The sequence below is a fragment of the Alexandromys fortis genome, unplaced genomic scaffold (assembly GCF_014885135.2).
Source record: "Alexandromys fortis isolate MF-2015 unplaced genomic scaffold, M_Fortis_MF-2015_v1.1 scaffold_331, whole genome shotgun sequence".
Taxonomy (NCBI): Eukaryota; Metazoa; Chordata; class Mammalia; order Rodentia; family Cricetidae; genus Alexandromys; species Alexandromys fortis.
This window is the reverse complement of record NW_026068215.1, coordinates 454,964-462,821: the sequence shown is the minus strand read 5'-3', so window position 1 is coordinate 462,821 and position 7,858 is coordinate 454,964. Positions and strand designations below refer to the sequence as shown.

At 39.5% G+C, this 7,858-nt stretch overlaps 1 pseudogene; it reads right to left on the bottom strand.

Annotated features, from left to right (window-relative positions):
- Positions 1-749: 749 nt before the first annotated feature.
- LOC126493412 (apoptosis regulator BAX-like) lies at positions 750-1,285 on the bottom strand (annotated as a pseudogene).
- Between the last annotated feature and the right edge of the window lie 6,573 nt (positions 1,286-7,858).

Genomic DNA, 7,858 nt, shown 5'->3' with positions numbered 1-7,858 from the left:
GTAGAGTTAAAACAGGGCAGTATTTTTCCCTGATAATGTGTTTATTGGCGCCATCTTGTGACAGAATTATGAGCTGCAGCAAGAACACAAGTAACTAGAAATGGGGGGGGGGGGGTCACTTTGAACCAAGCCCATCCTACAGAGATTTCTAGCTGTCTGGTAGAAAGGGGGAGAGTTCCAGTATAAAAGGGTTGCCAGACCCTCATGTTATCCAGAAATGAAAGTTCTATGTGGAAGCAGCCAAAAGATAATTTTTGTTTTGAAGTTTCTAGATTACATCTATGTAAACAAAAATCTGTCTCTGTGACTTGTCATACTTGATATTCCAATTCTGTAATTTATATTTACTCATTAGCTGAACTTCTACTATTAATTCCTCTAGTCATTGGTAATAACGAAGTGTTTTAGCATGGGAAGACTAGCATGAATGCTAAATTCATTTGAAATGTTTTATATTGTTTTAAAACAGTGAATTAGTTTCCTTCCACAAGTCCTTGAAAGGAAGTTAAATTAGTTCATTTTTATTGTCTTTATTGATTGATGCTATTTCTACAATGGATATTTTAAGTGTATTTCAGTTATTTACTTCAAAGTGGACCCGAGGTTTATTGTTCCCTCCCCAGGCCACATTTCCCAGCTAGACCAATAATTACAAAAATGAGAAAATGTCTATCCCCTCTCCCCATTCATCCCAGAAAAAATTACCACAATATATGAAGAAAAGGTACAGTGCAAGGCAGTGGACGACCTCAGCCTATCTTCTTCCAGATGCCGAGTGAGGCATTGAGAATTCCAGATGCAAAATTTGCCACCATCAGCCATGTGGGGGACTGAAGTACAAGAGCCATTCCAGCCACCCTGGTTTTTGGAGCCAGACAACCGCTCTAGGCGGAAGTCCAGTGTCAGTCCATGGTGGTTCTGAGTAGCTTGGACTCTTTACACAGGACTTTGAGCATCAGCTTGCTAGCAAAGTAGAAAAGGGCAGCAACTGAAGTTGCCATCAGCAAACATGTCAGTTGCCACACAGAAGAAGACCTCTGTGTGTGTGTGGGGGGGGGGGTGGAGGTGGAAGGAGGTCTGTATCCATGGCAGCAATCATCCTCAGCTCCATCTTGCTGTGCAGCTCATCTCCAATTCGACTGAGACTGTCACTCAGCTTCTTGGTGGACGCATCCTGGGGTGTCTGCTCCAAGATCAGCTCAAGTGTCTCCCCAGCCATCCTCCCAACTTGATCCTGGTTGAAACTCTGTAGCAAAAAGGCCCTTGCCTTCATGATCTGCTCAGAGCTGGTGGCCTGCGACCACTGAGCTACTCCCCTGACCAGTCCATCACCCATTACAGCCACTGCCTATTTCGGCCATTTTATTTGACATTCAACTTGCTTGATCTTTGTGATATGGGAATTCCTTTAGCTTAGCGTCTTTTGGAGGCCTTATTGTTGTAGGCTTAACTGATACGTTCTTTGTCAACCATTTCTCAAAAGTGTATTTCCTCTTAGGGAGAAATGTTTTTACGCTGCTCAGACTGGAGATTAGAGTTTCTTACTACAATTGCATTGGTAGCACACCCTCACCCTTTTATTAAATGGATCTAGAACGGTGTGTTATGTTTTTAAGTGAGGGTGGTGGTTAGATTTGGTGCCAACTTGATACAGTCTAAAATCACCTAGGGGTCTCAGTGAGGGATTGTTTAGATTAGGTCAGCTTTCAGGCATATCTCTGGGGGGTTATCTTGATTATTTGGAGCCCCCACCCACCATTGATGGTACCATTCTCTGGGCGGGGAATCCTGGGTTATATAAGAGTGCCCTTAGCTATGGATGTAGTTTGATTAGCTGCTTTGAGTTCCTGCTGCCTTGACTTCCCCTAAAATGATGGATCGTAACCTGGAATTGTGAGCCAGAAAAACACTTTATCCCTTAAATGTCTTTTGGCAGGATCTTTCATCACAGCAGGAGAAAATAAATTATGACTGTTATACATGATTAGCTTCCATACAGAGAGGGTCCTCCACCTTATTACTGGCAGCATTCCTGAGTTATTGTGTTAAACTTTCAACTTTAAAATATGTACAATTAAAATGCCACTTTTCTCTCATTCAGTAAGGGTGAAATTGCTATGTTATATATAAGTGAATATTAATAACATTTTCATAGAGATGAAAGTCTTCTGTATCTATCTTGTCCAGAAAGTACTTACTAGCTACTTGTTAATGTTGAATATCTGAAATGTTTTGAGTATAACTGAAGAACTAAAGTTTTTAATTCCTTTTATTTTTTTTAAAAAAGAAAACAATCTTTCTTTATTTTACATACCAATCCCAGCTCCCACTCCCTCTCCTCCTCCCATTGCCTCCACCCCCACCCCCATCTAATCTTCAGAGAGGGTAAGGCACATTGCTTTGGGGAAGGTCCAAGGCCCTCCCTACTTTACCTAGGCTGAGCAAGGTATCCATTCAAAGAGAATAGGATCCCAAAAAGCCAGTACATGCAGTAGGGATAAATCCTGGTGCCACTGCCATTTGCCCCACAGTCTGCCCTAGCCGTAACTGTCACCCACATTCAGAGAGACTAGTTTAGACCTATGCTGTTTCCTTCCCTGTCTGGCTGGAGTTGGTGAGCTATTGTGTGTGTGTGTGTGTGTGTGTGTGTGTGTGTGTGTGTGTGTGTGTATGAGTGCAGGAGCTGGAAATCTCAAACTTAGGTCCTCCGCAAGAGCATTATTTGCGGTTAATTGCAGAGCCATCTGTATAGCTCTGAAAAAAAAAATAGTTTCTAAAGAATTTTTAAATTTTAAAAATACTTTTGGAATTGAATGTATTGATTGTATGGTGTTCCTTTTTTACCCTTCATCAATTTGTCTTTATGAATTTCTGGGATCTTGGAGAGGGGGAGAGGAAGAGAGAAAGAGAAGAAGGGAAGGAGAAGGAGAGAAAACGGCAAGGGAGGGGGAATAACATCTGGGGTTTTATGTATACGCTAATATACGTATTACTGAAGCTTCCAGCGGTGTTTTCTGTGTAAGGGGGATGATATAGGAATACATGAGGTTAATTATTGTGCATCATGCCAGTTTGCATGGGTTCCTAACTCATACAAAAACAAGATTAGGGCGGTGAGTGGTTGTTTTTCCCATCTCTTCTGGCTAGCATGGTTACCATGGTAACACAAGGACTGCTGTGCTGTGAGTGATGGCGCAGATAGACTAGAGCCTCCATTTAGGATTCTTACCTGAATCACTTATCATTAAAACAGCTGAAACTTGCATTTCCTACACTGCTAACCCTTCTAGAATAATCAGTGTGATGTCGTCACTTTTCTCTTATTTAAAATATACTTATCAATGAAAGGCTTGTAAAAAATTATAACAACCTTAAATTGTTATATTAATATATAAATCATCACATCTTGAAACTTATGCACACCTCACAGTTGAAACTTATTCAAATTCTTTTTTGAATATAATTACCTCCTTACTCTTTGGTAATAATCATTATCAATAATTTGGGGTTTGTTCTTAATAATTGTCATTGCTGCTTTATTTCATAAGTATAAACCATCACATGAAATGTGGATAATTTTTGTTCTGTGTTTGTTCTATTGGGAGGGATAAAGAAGAACAAATAGACATTAACATTTCAACATGTGGCTTGGGTATGTGCCTCCTTACATATTTTCCATTAGAACTAATAAACTGTGTTTCCTTCCATGTATATTTTCTATTAGGGCTACTGAAACACACCTTTCCCCATGTGTGTTTTCTGTTAGAGCCATTTTGCATGCATATATTCTATTAGAGCTATTAAAATGCACACACTCATTTTCTTATTTTCTGTGCTTTAATGAGCAGCAGCAAATTCTGCAGATGCTCCCAGGGCCCTGGGCCAAATGTGCCTGTTACTCTGGTTTTATACTGAATCCCACTGGACACTATAGAGCCTGAGTTTGGCGGCAATTTCACAGTGCCCTTCACCTTCCCTCCCCTCTGGAGTCATTGGTGAATAAACTAGGTGGATAAACAGAAGGGTCTGAGGCCAATTAAATAGCCTTTGCTTTGGGAGAGTTCAGAGAGAAACATGCTAAGAAACTCATTTAGTTAGTATACTTCAGTGAAACCCAGGAAAGTGGAGATAGATTCTGACTACTGAAACTGAGGGTTATCTGAGAGATGTAGCTGCTCATTCCCCGAGGATTTCTGTTGTCCCTGACTGAAGGTATACATCTTGGACTGTCATGTAGACAGAACAATGAACTAGTTCTAGACCACCGGCTTCCTAATTCCCTCAGCTTAAAGATATTCCCCTGCTATTATTGTCTTGCTTTCCTATACGAAGGTCTAAGGATAGTTATTTATTCTTAAGTTTTCATCTCCCAAACCAGGGATATTCTTGTTGTAGACAAAAGTGAAAAATACATGAAAAAAATAAAATTGTTAAATATCCAGTAGTTCTATTACTCATGGAGAAGAATTATTAACACCATTACTTAGAAAATACTACTAGCAAGTAAAATGAATTATAACTTTAAGAATCAGAGTGCTACAATAAGATACTGATGTTTTTATAAACTATTCTCATACCACCACTATGAGCATCATGTTATAAATGTTAATGCATGACAATAAATATTAATTCATGTAATGAAAAATAATATTTTACTAATGGCCATTTTGGGAATGAAAATGAAAATTGTTAAGACTTATGATGTCCTCCATTCTTGATGTTCTTATGAGTCTTAAATTTGTACATGCTCATTAATCATAACAGCAGCATACATGGAGTGGCTGCTGGCACCTGATTTTAAATAAAAGAAACCTGATGCACAGTGAAGGTAGAGCTGGCGAATGGATAAAACTTAGATTTGAGTTCCCAATAGAACATCCCCATTGTCTCAGTGTATGGGTGCACCCCTCGCGGTCCTGACTTCCTTGCTTGTGCTCTCTCTCCTACTGCTCCTGATTTGGACCTTGAGATTTCAGTCCGGTGCTCCATTGTGGGTCTCTGTCTCTGTCTCCTTTCATCGCCTGATGAAGGTTAATATTCAGGAGGACGCCTATATGTTTTTCTTTGGGTTCTCCTTATTTAGCTTCTCTAGGATCACTAATTATAGGCTCAATGTCCTTTGTTTATGGCTAGAAACCAAATATGAGTGAGTACATAGCCAGCTGGCCTGGATCTGAAAAAGCCTGGGATAAAACCGGACTCGCTGAGCATAGTGGACAATGAGGGCTGCTGAGAACTCAAGAACAATGGCAATGGGTTTTTGATCCTACTGCACGTACTGGCTTTGTGGGAGCCTAGGCAGTTTGGATGCTCACATTACTAGACCTGGATGGAGGTGGGTGGTCCTTGGACTTCCCACAGGGCAGGGAACCCTGATTGCTCTTTGGGCTAACGAGGGAGGGGGACTTGATTAGGGGAGGGGGAGGGAAATGGGAGGCGGTGGCGGGGAAGAGTCAGAAATCTTTAATAAATAAATAAAAAAACTTAGACTTGAACATCAGCTTTGTGGTTCCTAGGTAAGTACATTGATTCAGCATGACCTGCTCCTGAGCTTATCATAATGCTTACAGTCTTATGGTTAATAGAAGGAAAAAGAGAAACCACAACAAACGTGTGGTTTAAAACCACTGAAATGCAATCCTTCACTGTTGTAATAATTGAAAGTCTCAAACCCAGGTTAGCTTTGCTGTTGATTTTGAATCTGAGAAGAACCCTTCTTTGTCCTATGCACTGTTGGTAGTCATGAATTACATTATTGACCTTTCTTCTTTGCAGAGACATCATTCTAATCTATACACATACTGTTCAATGTCCTAGCTGTATGTTTCTGTCTCGATGGTATTTTCATCTTATAGAGACACAAGACATACTGAACTTAAGTCCCACCATATTGATATCATTCTAGTAATTCCTGAGACCACATTGATGGGCACTTAGAACTGGTACTTCAACATGTCTTTGAAAAACATACAGCTAAAACAAGTATCTTCATTTATTCCAGTCAACTGGAAATCAATGTAAAGTAATGGTTATTGTTATGGACTGAAATTGAAGGGAAATTCTCTTGTTTCTAGAAAAGGCTCTTTTTATATTCTGACACTTTCGTAAGTTTCAAGAAGAGTCTCTGTTCCAGGTAACTACAGATATAGTTCAGTGGTTAAAAACCCTTGCTGCTCTTGCAGAAGGTCATGGTTTGGGTCCCAGCACCTACGCAGCAGCTCACAACTATCTGTAACTCCAGTTCTAAGATATCTGATGCCCTCCTCTCACCTCCCTCCATGAGCACCAGACACACATGGGCTGCACTTTCATACCTGTAGGCAAACACTCATATATGATAAAAAATCAGTTTTTAAAAGAATAACAATGTCTTTTCTGAGGTTGGTTGGATCTGAGAATGCTTACATTTCTCCCAATTGCCTTTTTTTGTACAATCGCCAGGATAGTAGATGTTTATTATTCTTACAATTATCATAGGGGAGGAGATAAATAATTTAACATTATAATAGACTTATCAGGGAGTTCACTAATGAGTTTATGTATATAATGTTCCTCATGAAATTTTTCACTAGTTTTTGTATTTCTGTAGATGTACATGCATGCATATACAAAAACTAAATATTAACTTTTGTAACCCACAATGTTTTTAACAGCATACCCCAAAGGCAATTAACTGTGAGCATCATTTCATAATGTATGGATAGTAGAGGGACAAATGATAAATCAAGCAAAAAAACATGGCATTATAACGGCTAAAATTTTCTTTGTGGAAAGTACTTTTTAAAAGATTTATTTGATTATATTTTATGTGCACAGGCATTTTACCTGCACGTATGTCTCTGTGCCAGTGCCTGTGGGAGCCAGAAATTGAGTTGGATCCTCTGGAACTAGAGTTACAGAGGATTTTGAGGCAACATGTGGGAGTTGAGAATTGAACCTATTACCTCTGGAAGAACTAGTGTCCCTAACCACTGAGCTATCTTTCCAACCCATTGAAAAATACTTTATAAATAAAAGTTGTACAGCCATTTAATGCTTACTGTGTTTTCACGAAACAAAAATGTGGCTAATTCTAATTTATGGATGAAAAACTGAGACAGAGTAAGTGATGTCTTTGTTTAAGACAGAACAGTCAGGGAGTGAGACAGCTTGGATGAGTCCCCAAAATGCATGCTTCTGAGCTTGGGAAGCTGTCACGGATCTGCTGTTAAGAAGCAGGCTGCATAAGCATGCCTCTTTTGGAAAGTCACTGAAGATAAAAAGTAGCATGCTAACCCAATTATGTAAACTCTGTGAACTTAGTGATTTAAAAAGTAGACAACTTCCTTGGAGAATGTGTTCATTACAATCCCAAGAACAGAGACCAAATGCCGTAGGATAGGGAGTTAGTCAGGGCTAAATGAAGAATAAGCAGGGAACATAGAAGTGTCTCTTTGGAATCTTTGAAGGAAAAAGAGCGCTGAAAATGAAAGGGAAAGAAAAAAGAGTAAGGAAGAGAAAAAGAGAAAAGAGGAAGAAGCATAAAGAAGCAATATTTAATCTTTACTTATTAGCCAAGAAGGGAGTGGACAGTTGTGTGTCCAAAGAAATGCCTGAACTGTCAGGGTTTTGTCCTCTAGGGAAGCAGTAGATACCTGGCACCAAGTAAGGTGTGATATAGCTGAAGAACTCATGATCTGCAGACTTCTGCACTTGTACTTGTGTTATGGGTACAACACATTCCTATAAACATATAAACAAAAGTAGATATTCAAGAGCAGATGTTGCTCAAATACTATACCTCAGTTCCCTAAGTATAGCCTCTCCCGCAGCTTACCCGTTGGGTTCAAGGCCACATCTGTCTTCCTAGCAAGATATA